The sequence below is a fragment of the Podarcis tiliguerta genome, assembly GCF_965153285.1.
Source record: "Podarcis tiliguerta genome assembly, chromosome: 3".
NCBI classification, from domain to species: domain Eukaryota; kingdom Metazoa; phylum Chordata; class Lepidosauria; order Squamata; family Lacertidae; genus Podarcis; species Podarcis tiliguerta.
The window spans coordinates 48,567,434-48,583,582 of NC_139536.1; the positions used below are offsets into that span (position 1 = coordinate 48,567,434).

At 43.5% G+C, this 16,149-nt stretch overlaps 1 protein-coding gene across 1 annotated transcript in view; it reads left to right on the forward strand.

Annotated features, from left to right (window-relative positions):
- The first annotated feature begins 13,218 nt into the window (after positions 1-13,218).
- FRMD1 (FERM domain containing 1) overlaps positions 13,219-16,149 on the forward strand; it is a 55,518-nt gene continuing 52,587 nt past the window's right edge. The window contains exon 1 of the mRNA XM_083434157.1: positions 13,219-13,587. The gene's annotated coding sequence lies outside the window, so the exon portion shown is untranslated. The remainder of the gene's footprint in view (positions 13,588-16,149) is intronic.

A 16,149-nucleotide genomic window follows, 5' to 3' on the forward strand; every position in this document is an offset into this window, starting at 1 on the left:
TACTGAGTGGCATAAGCAAAAGCCCCTCTCCAGTGGGATTTACAATCTAAATGTAAACAGTGGGGAGACAATAGAAAGAGCAAGGCGAAAGGGAGGCGAGTACAATAAACAAAGGATGCAGGCAGATTTCTTTTGAGACACATCCCAACTTTGAGTTTCTTGTCACATGCCAGTTTTCTACTTGACGAGGTGGCTTGTGGAGCCAAGGGAATGTTAGCATAGTGAACTGGTTTGGGAATATTTCAAAAATCTGTCACGCATGCCTGTAGCTGTTGCCAGGGAAGATAACTGAGAAAGGCATGCTCAGGTGTGGATTTTGCATATAAAGACATTGGGAGTTCAGTTTACGTATAGGGAGTGCCGTGAGTTTCTAAAACGCAGTCCCAAATTCCCCCGAAAGTCACCAAAGTCAGAAAAATCCCGCTCCTGCCCCCATGGAACACACACAACCTCCTGTTAGAACTGTTTATTCTAAAAGAGCTTTGAAATGTCAGCATGAGACTTGATAGTTGTACAGCACCATTTGCGGGTGGGGTTCAGAGCTAGTTTTGTACATTATTTCAATAACTCTTAGGAACACAGTGAGCTGCCGCCTCAAACTATTTAACCCATCTAACCCATAAACATCTACTCTGGCAGTGGTTGTTCAGGGCCTCAGACAGAGCTGCTTCTTCCCATCACCAGCTAACCTGATCTTTTTAACTGGAGATGTCAGGCACTGAACTTGCAAGCAAAGCACAGACTCTATAAATCCCATCATCTTAACCTACACAAAATGGGCAAAGAAAATGGGTGGTCCTGGCAAGCCTCTTCGATCTCACTGGGACTTTATTCTCTGGGCATGGTTTCAGTTTAAGACACCTTCAGTTTAAGACACCTTCAGTTTAAGACAACTTGTGCAGTAGCTTTGCTGAAGTTCAGCAAGGCTGAGCCTGGTCAATATGTGGATGCGATAGACTGTATAAATAAATAGCTAAAATAAAAATATTTCCAAATAAACAAGCATAGGCTGGTTTGTCTGAAAAGTGTGTCTGCAAGGTGTTCCACTCCAGCAACTTTAAATTGAACACTCACAGCATTGGGGGGGGGGCGAGGGGGAGAAGCAACAACAAAGATCTGCCAAATGGCCCCGTTCCTCCTCCCCCTCCCCACTTTTGTGCAATTTCTTTCAGAAAAATAGTCATCTGCTTTGTGGTGGATGGGCTTCTCATTTCCTCTCAAAGAATCATGCTGTTAATAATTAAGCTCCCCATAAATTCCTACAGGTGGTGCTACAGACAGACAGCAATCCTGAGGGAGGCGAGGAAATAAGGAAACAGAGCCGGGTTTTAATAAAGAAGACAGACGGCCACCTCTGCCTTTGTTTTTTCCTTCTTCTGCAAACCTTGGGGTTCCCTCAAGCCTCCTGGTACCTCTTTCTTGTCCATGGATGGTACCATTTTGGTTGCATAAGGATCTGCACTTGGAGAATCAGTTCAGTGTTAGGGTAAAGAATGAAAAAAGTAGTAGGAAAATCTTTGATTGATTAAGGCATGGGAAGGGAAACTAAGGCCCAGGGGCCGGATCCGGCCCAATCACCTTCTAAATCCAGCCCGTGGACGGTCTGGGAATCAGCGTGTTTTTACATGAGTAGAATGTGTCCTTTTATTTAAAATGCATCTCTGGGTTATTTGTGGAGCCTGCCAGATGTCTTTACATTAGTAGAATATGTCCTTTTATTTAAAATGCATCTCTGGGTTATTTGTGGGGCATAGGAATTCATTCATTTCCCCCCCCAAAATATAGTCCAGCCCCCCACAAGGTCTGAGGGACAGTGGACGGCCCCCTGCTGAAAAGGTTTGCTGACCCCTGGCTTAAGGGATCCTGAAAAGTAACAACCTGTTGATACAACTTTGGTGACCCTAGTTGAGCTCCTTCTGATATATCAGTATGATAAATTACAGGGTAGCAAGAGAGTTAACCTTGCATTCCCTTCAAAGTTGATGGGATTATTTATGTTGTAGTGAAGACAGTTTGAAACACTCAACCACCGCCAAATACTTAAGCACACAAGTTCACATTTTATTACACAAAGCTTTCTTGTTGCCCTGCCTGCACTTTTCTGGGCTCGATGAGTCGATATGCTTCGTTCCATTTTGGAGATGAAAGGCTACAAGTTGATCGCCTGCAGAGATTAGATTTTTAGAGCCACATTCCTAATTTGCAAGAGTATTGGTGGTCCGGTCCATTTTTTGGTGTTTAAAAAATAGCTGCCATTATTATTTTTCTCCCTTTACAAGCAGACATAAAATTTTATAACTTAACAAGGTGAGTTAATCCTCTGAAACCCTTTAAAGTGAAAAGCACCACTAGCTGATATGTCAACACTTTCAAGCAGTGAGTTGCAGGCTGGGAACAGTGTGACCCTTTGCCTTGACAGCTCAGTTTTAATTAAGGCAATTAGGGGTAGATTCACACAACCTATTTTCCTCCACTGTGCAATCATTTGTACTATTGCATCCTGGTAAGATCCACATGTAATTCGGTCTTCCAACACCATTTTCAGAAGCACTACGAAGTGTTAATGGGAGATAGAAATGATCAAACCAATGGGGGCACATGATCTACATGCTAAACGAGAGCTTGAGTTGGGGGAGAAATGTGTTTCACCTCACATTTAAAGGCAAATCTATCAAATTCTTAGTTTTTGAAACAATATGAGAACTGAAACATAGCCATCCTTTGGAATTCTTACCCTTCTGAATTCTGCGATGCGGTTCTCCAAACATACAATGTTTATTAAAATGCTTATAATATATTAATATAGTAGTGAAAATAATATACAAACATAAGATGCATCCATTGGGGGAAATTGTTTCAAAAATGTGTACATTAGTCAAAACTGCATACAAAAGTATGTTCATTAGGAGAAATTTCCATTAAAATGTTGATGAATTTTCATTAAGGTTTTTAAATAAAAAAATCACAATAGATGCAGAACTGAATGTAAAGAACTGAATTTAAGATTGGAAATGTGAGGAACCAAAAGAACTGAAACCAACCGATTCCCATAGCCTTAGCCGCAGCACAGGTCCACCACATGTTAGGGTCTCCAGTTCTAAGTGAACAGAGAGCCTATTGTTTATTACTTTGGATGCTTACATTTTACAGGGTGTCCACATGTTCATTGTCCTCGTGTGTTTTTCCTGATCTGCTTCCATTCTTTTTTCTTGCAGCAGGAAGAGCAATGAGTATTAGCACTAGCAGCAATCTGTCTAGAGGCAGCTTTTAACTTGTTTGCAATAATAAAAAAAATCCCACCTTTCTAATAAAATACTCAAGGGCAGAACATTTAGAACAAAACAATAACACCACAGAAAATCAACCACATGAAGATCAACAAAGAAAAGCACACTAGATCAGGCCTGCACAGCTTGTGTGGGTAACCAGAGCTTTAATTTCTCCCTCCTGTCTGCTCCACACAAAAATAAAAACACCTCCCACCTGCTCAAGCATCCCAGGTGCATAAAGAGAAAAGGTTCCAGCCTACTAGGTGGTAACCAGGACAGGAGCTCAAAGCCAGTCTCTCATTTTTTCCAGCTGGAGGAGAAGACGGCGAAAGAGGAGGGTCACAAACAGTAGCAGTCAGTTGGGTAGCAGAGAGACTGTTTAGACAGCAAAATAGAAGATTCACTGATTTTAAAGGGAAAGTATGGAGAAATCTTTTCATGAGTATCGTGGAATTGGAGAGTTGGAAGAGACTCATTGGTTTTCTAGTCTAACCCTTTGTTGATGGAGAGCCATGTTTACAGCATCCATAGTTGGCCGTCCAACCTCTATTTTAAAACTTCTAATGGAGAACCCACCACTTCCTGAGGCAGCTTGTTCCACTGTTGAGCAGCTCGTGCCATCAGGAACTTCTTCCTATTGTTTAGTTGCCGCCTTCCATGTAATCCGAACCTATTGTTTCAGGTTCACCCCTGAGCCCCATCATCTGTGTGGCAGCCCTCCAACGTAGACGCAAATCTAAACTACAGCTTGCTGCCAAAAATGAAATTAACCAGGAACTTCTCCTACCTTTGCCTTGGAACCAGGCAGGTTTCCCTCCCCCAGAACTTCCTTCTTCCATCCTGACTAATGATGTTTAGGTCACAGTATGGTACAAACAGGGAGGGGTTGAGAATTCTTGGATTCCTTGTCAGTCAAGAAACCACGCACTCTTTCAATGGCTCTCTTGATCAGGCAAAGAACCACTAGCAACTGTGCACAATTGGCCTGAGCAGAGTGTTTGGCTTCATGGGGTCCAGTGCTGAAAACCCAGGTCCAAATCCCCAGTCAGTTGCAAGGCTGTAGGGCCTTGTTGAAGTCATTCCCTGTCAGCCTAACCTACCCCACATAGTTGCTTTGAAGCTAAAGCACTGCTCTGGGTTCCTTGGTGGAAGGATAAAATACTGTTCTGAAGGTTGCGTACCACTACCAATCTCTGCTGAGCATTAGCAAGATTCCAGGGGGTTCCAGGCGCTTACCCAGGGTTGTGCTATTGCAAAAATTGAGGTACAGTGGAAGCTAATGCCTTTAAGAAATATGGTTTATTTGACATATATTTACAGCTAAAGCTTTCAATGGAGGGAGCATAGAACATTACACCTCAAGAGTGTCCCCTTTGCTCTTCTCATTTAGCAAGCTTGTATCCAAAGCAGCAATCAGTTGTTTTTTTAATGTAATTTTATTAAAGATTTTCTTGATTTACAAAAGTATGTGCAATGTCTCTCTCTTATTCCCCCCTCCCTCCATGTAAAATTTTTTACAAATTCTTTTGTTTCATTTGTTGAGACATTAGGAAGCAAAGGGGGGAGGAGGTGGAGGTGAGGGAAGATGGGGGGGGTCGAGTGGCGATGTTTCTATTTTACTTAATATATGTGGGGTTTTGTGTCAGCGTTGCTCGTGCAAGTTCTCTGCTGTTCACTTGTGTTCCTTTGGTGGTGAGAGAGGTTGGGGTTGGCCTAGGGTGTGGTTGTTCATTTGTGGTTGGCTGTGGTGGTCTTTTTTTCATGTGTGAGTGGGGTAGGTGGGTGTTTTGGATCAGGTTAGCCATACCGATTTGTATGCTGTTGGTGGATTTTTGTCACTGTCTTGTTGGGCTGTGTATGTGATAAAGGGGAGCCATACAGGGGTGAAGGTGTCTTCTTCTATTTGTCCCCATGTCAGTTTCAGTTTATTGGTTAATTTTTCTAGTAAGGCTGTTTCCCATACTATTTGGTATCATTGGTCCATGCTTACTCCTGACAGGTCTCTCCAGTGTCTGGTTATGATGTTTCTGGCTGCTGAAAGTAGGTGGGTTATGAGTTCTTTGTGGTGTAATTGGGCATTATTGTCTTGAAAGATGTTTACTAGGGCCAATTCTGGGGTGATTTCTAATACTTGCTTGGTTATAGCAGCAATCAGTTATGGTTTCTGGTCTCTCGGGGCTGCCTCCTCCAGCCAACGCCACATGGAGTTCTGCCTTGTTCCCAGAACACCTTTAGATTTCAAAAAGGACACATTTTTCCTGTGACAACATGCTCCCCCATCACCTTGGCAACCTTCCAAATCTCCTGTCAACTTGAGCAGGGGAGAATAGCTTTTTGCATTGCCAATTGGCTTTAATGGTCCAGCACCTGACTCCCCATTGTTCCTTAATGGCTCTGCACTTAGCTAGCCTAGCCAGGCTGGTTTGCACAAACCAAACCAGGAATTTCATGGCCGGGCCAGTTCTGCAGCTTGTATTCTCCCTTCCTATCCCAAATATTATCTAAATACTACCATCTATTAATTTCTGCCATTCATTAACAGACTCTGGTACCCTAGATCTATGACAACACAAATGAAAAATGTAACTAAAATGTAGAATAGTTTGAGTTCTGGAAAAAATATGTTGCGCCCAAAGCAGAGGATCTTATGGGTCTTACATGCACACAGCACAACTTCCCATTTGTTGCACTTATAGTCTGGCAAACTGGGAAAGGGCTGTTAAATCATAGCTTCAGAATCAGCTCTCAGTCTCACCATAAAATTCTTCTGGGCACAGGACCAAACTGTTTCACACTTCATTTTTATTTCATTTCCCATTGATGGACTCCAGCGAGCAATGAAGCAGGCAGAATCAGACATCAGTACCTTTAAAACATTCTTAATTGGGCTGATGGGTTTTACACAAGGAACAAAATACATCCCTTCTGTAATTAACTCCCCAGCATTGTGCAATGATTCTTGGGAAGGATTTATGCAAATGCATGCAGGTTTTTATATTAATTACATTTTTATATGGTGGGAAAATGCCAAATTGTGACGCTGTTTTTGTCGTTTTTAAGCATCTTCCTCTGTTGTGTGCAGTAACCCCTCCCCTTGCTTTTCAGGAAGAAAACTTTCATGTCATTTGCCTCTAAGCAACATTTTTTGAAAAGGCTGGGACCTGAAGACTTGATCCCATCTCACTCTGGCTTGCCGAGAAACAGAGAAATGAAGAGGAATTTGTAAATGGCAGTTTCTGCTGAGACAATTGCTTCCAGCCAATTGCTTTTGTTTCAAGGATTTGCCCATGTAGAGCTGGTTTTAGTCACGTCTGCCTCCTGATGTGCTCTCTCAATTCCTCCGCTCTGAGCACCAACTCTCTTCTTTCAGCTTAAATAGGCAAGGGACTAGTAGGCAAGGCTGTTTCCCAAGATTGTATCTTCCAGGGCCTCTATTCTATTCTGCTCCCAGAATGCAATTCTGAATAAATTCTGCTGGGTGGGGATGGGGAGAGCAGACACTCAAGAGCAACAAATTGAAATCCGTTTACTAAATCAAGAATGTAGTGCTTGTTCAATTCCCGCTTTAATCAAGGTAAAAGGTAAAGGTAAGCGACCCCTGGACAGTTAAGTCCTGTCAAAGGTGACTATGGGGTTGCAGTGCTCATCTCGCTTTCAGGCCGAGGGAGCCGGCGTTTGTCCACAGGCAGCTTTCCGGGTCATGTGGCCAGCATTACTAAACCGCTTCTGGCACAACAGTACACTGTGACAGAAACCAGAGTGCACGGAAACACCATTTACCTTCCCTCCACAGCGGTACTTATTTATCTACTTGCACTGGTATGCTTTCAAACTGCTAGGTTGGCAGGAGCTGGGACAGAGCAACGGGAGCTCACTCCGTCATGGGGATTCGAACTGCCGACTTTCTGATCGGCAAGCCCAAGAGGCTCAGTGGTTTAGACCACTGTGTTACCTTTACCCACTTTAATCAAACTCATTTGGAACACTGCTTTCTCAAGATTGAACACACAGGCATGGGCGTAGCCGGGATTTGTGTCAGATGTGGGCAGGACACCCACCTGTTATTTTATTTAAATCTGCATTTAACAATATAAAATGAAGATTAAAAATGCCTTTTTGCATGATTTGCATGATTTGCAAACTCTTTGAGTTTATTCCACACACGTACTCACCTCGTGAAAATTTCTTTTTTAAAAAGCCCTCACGTACAGTGTGCTCCTTTAGCGGGAATTCATTATTCAGTTCAGCTCCTGTTAGTGTTTCAACGCTAACATACTCCGCATAACCCTGGATTAAACTGTTCAAGCCATGTGATTCAAATATCACAAGCATGGCGAGAAATGTAGCATTATGTCTGTTCAAATCACATTAGGGAGATTTGCAGCGACATGACTAAAAATCTGTTTTTTGCACATGACAAATTGGTATTTAGATGACTGTATTTACTTCATGAATTGTTGAATTTGAGCTGAAATGAAGCAAGTGGATGGCATTCTGAAAAGTGGGAATGTGAATTAGCTCCGTGTTTAGGCCAACGCATCCAGGAGGCATTCCCTATAAACTAAAGCCATAATTTCAGCATGATTTCAGAAGCTCATCAGTGTAATTCCATATATTGCTCTACAATTAAAACTCTTTTAGTCTGAGAGAGGTATTTTGGTGCCTTCCAGCTCATTACTGCAGTGTCAGTCACAAACAGTAATAGGCAATTTGGCCACTACTCAAGGCCATGCTCTATAAACAAGTCTCAGGACAAAAACAAGGTCATGTTTAACTTGAATATTTTAATTCAATACAGTCAACCTCTTCTGCATTCCCTTTCCGTGAATTTCCCATGTAAATTGTAATTGATGGATAGGGGCTTTGATGGCATACAGCCTAGACTTGTTATTCGTTGTTTTAATTTAACGTGCTTTCCCCCCTCCTACTTTTCTTCCAGAAAAAGTTCAAAACAGCTCTCAGTCATAAAAGAATGTCAGACAAATAGCAGGAAAAAAACTAACAACAGCAAAAACCAAAAAATCACACATTGGTTTGGGTCCTACCTTACCGAGCAGAAGACGACAACCCCATCTTCCATGTGACATCCCTTCAGATATTTGGAAATGGCTTTCAGTCTTCTTTTCTCCAGGCTAACCATTCCTAGCTCTCTCAACTATTGCTCATATGTCTTGTTTGGGGACCACTGATTTAATTGCAGGATCCCCCTGTCAAAAAATAAGACAGTAAGCATTCATTCATTCATCACTGCAACCAGAACATCATTAGGTCACTTCCCTGTGACCTGTTTATTGAGCATTCATTCTGATTTGTTTGCAGGCAGGTTAGATAAACCTGTGTCAAATAAATGTAATCCCATACTTTCCAGTAGATTTTGCCATTGTTTTCCTTCTTCCAAAAAGTTCAACTTTGGGAGGAAGTGGGGTTTTTCCAGAAGAACTCCAAATCAACTGTAATTGCACAACCTAAATTTGTGGGTGTATGATTGAATCCCACTGTAAAATAGCAACTGCCTAGATGTGTCCTTAGTCTCAAATTTAAAATATAGATTTTTTTAATAAGCTTTGCATACTGTAAATTGCTTTCATTGCTTATGGCATTTCTGTAAACACCCTATTTACTTATTTTGATTAACAAAATTCATTGCTGATGTACTTTACAAGAATAAATTATTCATCTGTTTTAAACTTACCAGGGGAACTTATTATTTTTATTATTAACCTAGGTCAGACCCATTGAAATTAATGAATATGACTATGTTAAGTAAATTAATTTCATTAGGTCAACTCTGTGTAAAAGCTGAATCCCACCAGGTGAAATTCTTTTCCAATTCTAAGCATCGTCATGTAGTTTGATGGTAATGATAGTCCATATAACCAGTGAATAATACTTTACAGTGGGAAATTATTTTCAGCTATGTCAGCTATTAAGGCTACACACTATCCTCTGCAAACTTACCTGGGAGTTAGACCCATTGAAAGCAAGGATTGTGCTGTCTGTGCCCTTTTCTATCCCTATCAAGATTAAGAGTTTCTTGAATGAATGACCTATTATTCCTTTTGAGTTATTTTTTCCTATTGATTCCCACGGCACACCTCCTGTTGGTCCTCTGTTTACAAAATTTGTGGAGGACAAATACCCCAGATTTCTTACTTCTGAGTCATCCTGTCTTGGCTGGAACAGGCCAGAGCTTTCAGAAACCTCAGCGGGGAAATTCTCTTTGTTTCTACTGAATAAGTGTTAGCAGTTGGCAAAAGATTATAGTTAAGACGCTATTTTATGGGCTATGACACCATCAAGGGAGAAGTCTGCCATCACCAGCAATAGTTCTATGTTAGGAACGAAAACTTTATATGTATCTTAAAACAGCTATGGTCGGTAGACACAGACCCTCCAAGTGTCCCTATTTCCCAGGGACGTCCCTGAATTAAAGAAGCCATCCCAGTTTCTGATTTGATCCTGGAATGTCCCACTTTTCCTTAGGACGTCCCTATTTTCATTGGATAAATGTTGGAGGGTATAGAGTTTTCTGATCCCCGAGCCATCTGAAGGCAATCCTGTATGAGGAAGTTTTGTTTTAATGTTTAATGTTTTGTTATGTTTTTATATATGTTGGAAGCTGCTCAGGGTGGCTGGGGCAACCCAGTAAGATGTGTGGGGTATAAACAGTAGAATTATGGAATGGGACATCCCTGTTTTCATTAGATAAATGTTGGAGGGTATGTAGACAGTGAGGGTGGTAGGCCTGCCCTAGTTCAAAGGAGTAATTTACAGCAATGGGCACAGGGGTTGCTTTTTAAGGACAGCCCTGCTGTATCAGACAAAAATCCCACCTAGGCCACTGTTCTGTTTTCACAGTGCCAACCAGATGCCTATGGGAAACCCACAAGCAGGCCATGAGAGCAGTACAGTGGTACCTCGAGTTACAGACGCTTCAGGCTACAGACTCCGCTAACCCAGAAATAGTACCTCAGTTTAAGAACTTTGCTTCAGGATGAGAACAGAAATCGTGCTCTGGCGGCACGGCAGCAGGAGGAGGCCCCATTAGCTAAAGTGGTACCTCAGGTTAAGAACAGTTTCAGGTTAAGAACGGACCTCCAGAACAAATTAAGTTCTTAACCCAAGGTACCACTGTAGCACTCTCCGGCATATGACCCTCAGCAACAGACATTCAGAGGCGTACCACTTCTGATAAAGATTCACATTATACATTTAAAGCAGGCTTCCTCAAACTCGGCCCTCTGGATGTTTTGAGACTACAATTCCCATCATCGCTGACCACTGGTCCTGCAAGCTAGGGATCATGGGAGTTGTAGGCCAAAAATATCTGGAGGGCCGAGTTTGAGGAAGCCTGATTTAAAGCATATTCAGCACATATTCAAAGCATAGGACTCCCCCCCCAAAAAAAATCCTGAGATCTGTAATTCCCACCCCACCCCCAGAGCTACCATTTCCAGCATCCTTAACAAACTACAGTGCCCAGGATTCTTGGGGGGTAGTCATGGGTTTTTAATGTGTGTCTGCTTTTAATATCCAGAGCTATAGAGCTGTGCTTGCCACCATGTGTCTGATGTGCAGCTAATTCAGCATGAAAAGAAGCAGGGGTCCCTTTTTTGTATCTCTTTCAGCCTAGTGCCATGTTGCTCAAACTTTTAAAACTTAGCCCCTGTTCTGGAGCTACCTTACTCTATCCTGCCTCCACCCCTGCACCAATAATCTGTTCTGCAAGTACAATTTCTTTTTGGGGAGAAGAAATGGCTAAGGAGCAAACCCTACACCAATCCAGAGTGGAGCCCCTAAAACGGTTGGATGTTGTATTGTACACCTCCTTCCGGCAACTCCTGCAGTCAAGCTGGTGCCAAACATATTGCTCTGCTTCTCTTTGGTCCACACCAGTGAGGCGTCTGGGCAGCCCAGGGCCTCCATACACAATGCCCAGGCTTGTGCCCCAGGAGGTCACTTTGGTGCTGCTAGTGCAACAGTTTGATTTCACCCCCGGAGGCCTGCTCCATTGTCTTTCAATGCCAAAAACATGTAAAATGTAAACATTTTCTCTGAATCTGATGATGATAATGTACTTCTCTAAATAATAACACAAATACAATATATACTTCTTTAATCTCCCTTATCATCACATGAGATGAAGTAGATTTGGAGCACCACAAAATGGGAGGCAGACAGATCTGTCCCAAACAGCACCACCCACCGGGCATAAGCTCTGTTGAAATGAATGGGAGCTGTTCAAGACCATAACCATGCTGGATGTCTGTAGGGCATGATTCCAAGATAAATCACACTTGTTGAAATATGGTTATAAATTCATGGTATGACTCTATAGACAATAGTGGCCATGTTTTTCAAAAGTATAGAAGACCAATATTGCCTATGTAATTCAGGCTAACTGGCAACACTGTTCAATATGATGACTTTTTTCATTGGTGCTTTAATTACAGTTTGTTTTAATTGCAATTTCACAATGGCTAGCCCTTGAATGACACCTGTAATAATAATAACATCTTCCAATTGAGATGTAGTCATCTAATATACAGCTGAAGAAATGGCAAGCCATAGAAAAATTGGTGTCCATTTCTAAGAGAGCATATGTAAAAGCTAAAGGTAAAGGACTCCTGGATGGTTAAGTCCAGTTGAATTCCACTGAGGCAGCCGGTGTTTCGTCGTGTGGATTAGAACTACCAACTTTATGATTGGCAAGCCCAAGAGGCTTGCTGGTTTAGACCACAGCACCGCCCGCGTTCATAAGAGCCCATATATTACAATACAGATCTCCTACAAAGACAGTTGTCATTATAGCAAGCTAGACCACACCTCTTTCCCAAGGTGTGGTTAGATTAACACATGATTCATTTATGAAATTCCCGGATGCCACAGGAAATAAATTATATCCTCTGGTTGCTAAACACAGTAAATGTAGAAAAGGAGCCTTTGGAAGAAAATGACTGAGGTCCACCAGATCTAAACAGATGAGCATTGTGTGACTCCTTGAATTTATAGCATTTGAGGCTCATGTTACAAACTCTTTTTAATCTCATATAATCCAGGAAAGCCAAGATCCATTGCATCTCCCAAAGTGTTTCATGCGACCAATTCCCAGTTTGTCAGGTTTGGAAAAGTACTGTCCACTGCCCGTCATATTTCGATGTTCCGTGTCTAGCAGGTTTATTGTGTAAGAGCACCAATTCCAGATTAACAGTTGATTGATGGAATGTCATAAGGCCTCCCCAAAAACTTTCTGCAAGCAGTAATATAACGAATTCTTAGGCCACTGCCATACAACCTGTTCCTCGAGCTGATATGTTGGCACAAAGATTACAGAGGCAGCCTAGATGGCATTGGCTATCCACTGAGCATTCATTATGATACCTGTGCAGGGAAGTTATATAAAATTGCAACAAGCAAAACATTCCCGTGCTTGGAAGAAGTATAGCAGTGTTTCCCAAACTTTGGTCTCCAGCTGTTTTTGGACTACAGCTCCCATTATCCATGACCACTTGTCTTGAAGCACCAGGAGGCAACATTTGAGGCTTTTTGGTTCCAAGAATAGGTGAGTAAGAGGTGTAAAGCATGGGAGAAAGTAGACGGGGCAGAGTTTTTCTCCCTCTGCCATAACTCATGGTTATCCAAGGACGCTCAATGTTGGAAGATTCAGGGCGGGCAAAATAATGTACCTTAACAAAGTCGCTGTGGTTAAACTATGGCATTTACTCCCATAAGAGGCAGTGGCGGTCATCAACTTGGATATTAAGTGGGATAGCTATGGGGGCGCCGCCCCAGTGAAGGAGCACTACCTGAGTGTGTCACCGATCTGTGAAAAGGGCGTCTCCTGGCTCGGCCAATCGCATCGCAGCGATGGGAAATGGGAGGCTGCTCCGTTTCCGCCGCCCCCGCCGCCCGCCCGGTTCCTCCTACGCGCTCGGCGCCCCGCCTCTCCACGTGGGCTTCCATTGAGAAGGCGACGAGCGTCTCTCTCGCACTGTTTACAAGCAGCCGCGCTGGGAAGGATCCGAAAGCGACCTCAGGGGGCGGGATCGTGGGAGGAGGCGCTGGGGATTGGCGGGCTCTTCGCAAGGCAGGGCTCGGCTGCCCCGCTGCCCCTTCTTCCCAGGGGGCGAGTTCTTCGAAAGGCAACCTCCGGGTTCCTAATTTCCGTCTTCTGTTAGGCGCCTCTTTCTGGCGTGGTGGTGGAGGGAGGCTGGTGAATCTGACTGAGCTGTGAAGGAGCCGCGCTGCAGTTATCAGGATCCGGACCCAACAGTCTTTCCTCCTCACGTTTGCTGCTTGCTGCAGGCAGAACCTGGCTGTAAGTACTACTTGGCGATAAACTGTGTTTGGCTGACCAATAAAATATGAAGTACTGCTTGTTATGTCGGATCTCCAACCTGCGCATCTAACCTCTCCCCACCACCTCCACACCTGACACAAGTTTCTTGATCCGGCGATGGCGACAGGCTGGAGTTATGCTGTTGGGAGGGATTATTAATTTGCTTACGCGATTGATCTATTTATCTGCTGTTTTGGCGCCTTCTCTTGCATTTGCTTCGTTTTATGTCCCCAGATGTTTTTTGCACGGTGCTAATTTTCAGAGCAGCGTAACGAGCAACAGGTTTAACAGGAGCCGGACTCCTATCATAGGAGCATTCTTGCATTTTCACTTCTTGGGTACCCCGCTGCGCAGCCTAGAATCGTTATTGCCTTTCCTAGCACTCCTTAGCTCTGCACACACGAAAAGATCAGCTGGGTAGGAGAGTCCCTTCGGGCTCCCTTTCCGAAGAGTATTGTTTAATTTCGCGTGCAGACTTTGATCTGATTTCTAGGCTTAATGAATCCGCCTGAGCGTTCTGATCCAATTAATTTAGATGTCGACTGTGTCACTAATGTGAATGAATGAATTTCGAACACAGACTTGGAGTAATTCCTCCCCCTTCTCCCCCCACTCTCTGTTTTTCTGTCGCTTTGTTTTTGTGTGTGGTCGAATATAGGTCACTTTAGACAACACTCTTGCAACCGTTCTTGTCTGTTCATTTTGGTTCAATCTAAATATTTAAACTTTTTAATTATGCCAAACTTCCTCACTTGTCCAGATCAATATAGGAAGTGACTTTTTTTTAATGAAAGGAAGAAAGACTCTTTAGAATTTCACATGTTCCAGGAAATCATACTTTCCAAGGGAATTTTTTTCAAATCAAAGATGGGTGTTTTTAATAGAGGTCCTCTTTGCAGTTCTGAAACTGTCAGGGCCTGTATTTGCAGACTGCATCGCACACATTTTTCCTACATGATATGGGGCAATGGTATGTAGAGTGCTTGTTTTGCCACCTGTACACCTTCCTGGGTCGGGACGCGGGTGGCGCTGTGGGTAAAACCTCAGCGCCTAGGACTTGCCGATCGCATGGTCGGCGGTTCGAATCCCCGCGGCAGGGTGTGCTCCCGTCGTTCGGTCCCAGCGCCTGCCAACCTAGCAGTTCGAAAGCACCCTCGGGGGCAAGTAGATAAATAGGGACCGCTTACTAGCGGGAAGGTAAACGGCGTTCCGTGTGCTGCGCTGGCTCGCCAGATGCAGCTTGTCACGCTGGCCACGTGACCCGGAAGTGTCTGCGGACAGCGCTGGCTCCCGACCTATAGAGTGAGATGAGCGCACAACCCTAGAGTCTGGCAACACTGGCCCGTACGGGCAGGGGTACCTTTACCTTTACACCTTCCTGGAAGCGGCATCTTCCTAACAGGTCCAGGTAGCACAGTAAACAGTGGAATGATATTCACACACAAAGGTGTGTGTATTTTCCGCCTTGACCCATGTAGGAAAATTCTTGATTGTGATATGAAATAGTTCTGACTCATTTGCTCAACTATTCTTCCATCACTAATATCACTGACAGAGGTTTGGGCAGTCTGAAATAAGGGCCACAATGGAAACTTGCAACAAAATGTTGCAACGGGAAGTTCTCTTGTTCTAGATTCCAGCCACCCATGCCCTCTTCCGTCCTACTGTGTCTGTGTTCTCCCACATCAGCCAATCAGCACTGACTGAGCATTGAGTACGTTCAGTGGTGATTGGGCTGTTTTTGGTTCTCACCCCCCTCATTCCCACTCTAAAGTTTTTTGTACTTCCTGAAAAAGTTGGGGTTCCTCAGCTGATCCCCTGCACTTGTGCAAGGATGGTTCCTTTTTGCCTTACACAGATCAGCACTCTGAGAATGAGTTTGTTATTTGTATTTATGACTGTACCCATTATGCCAAATGGGGTGGTAGGGAGACAGAGGTGATGGGATTCTGGACTATACTATTTTAGACTTCAGATGGGGTGTCATTCTCTTGAACGTTGACCCATATTTTCTTTTAAAAGCCCTGGGCAGGGCTACAAAAAAAAACAAAAACATTTTTACTGGATTTCTGGTTTACTACACGTTGTTGTTGTTGTTGTTTTGCAAAGGAGAACATTCAGAAATGATACCCCACTTGGTATGGCCCAATAATCCACTATCTCAACAATTCATTAGTTTAGTTTTTTTTATACAGTGGAACCTCTGGTTGCAAACAGGATCCATTCCGGAGGCCCGTTCGCAACATGAAAAACCCACAACCTGAAGCACCATATCTGAGCAGGTGTGTGGCGCCATTTTGCACTTGTGCGCATGCGCGAAGCACAATTTAGCACTTCTGCGCATGCGCGAGTGGCGAAAGTACCCTTTCCGGTACTTCCGGGTCGCCAAGGGACACAACCTGAAAAAGCATAACATGAAGCAAACGTAACATGAGGTATGACTGTATTCTGCTTTTTCACAGTGAACTGTGCCCAAAGTGATTTGCAACTAACATCCAGTTATCAAAATGAAAAATGTCTGTCTGTGTGTGTGTGAAAGAG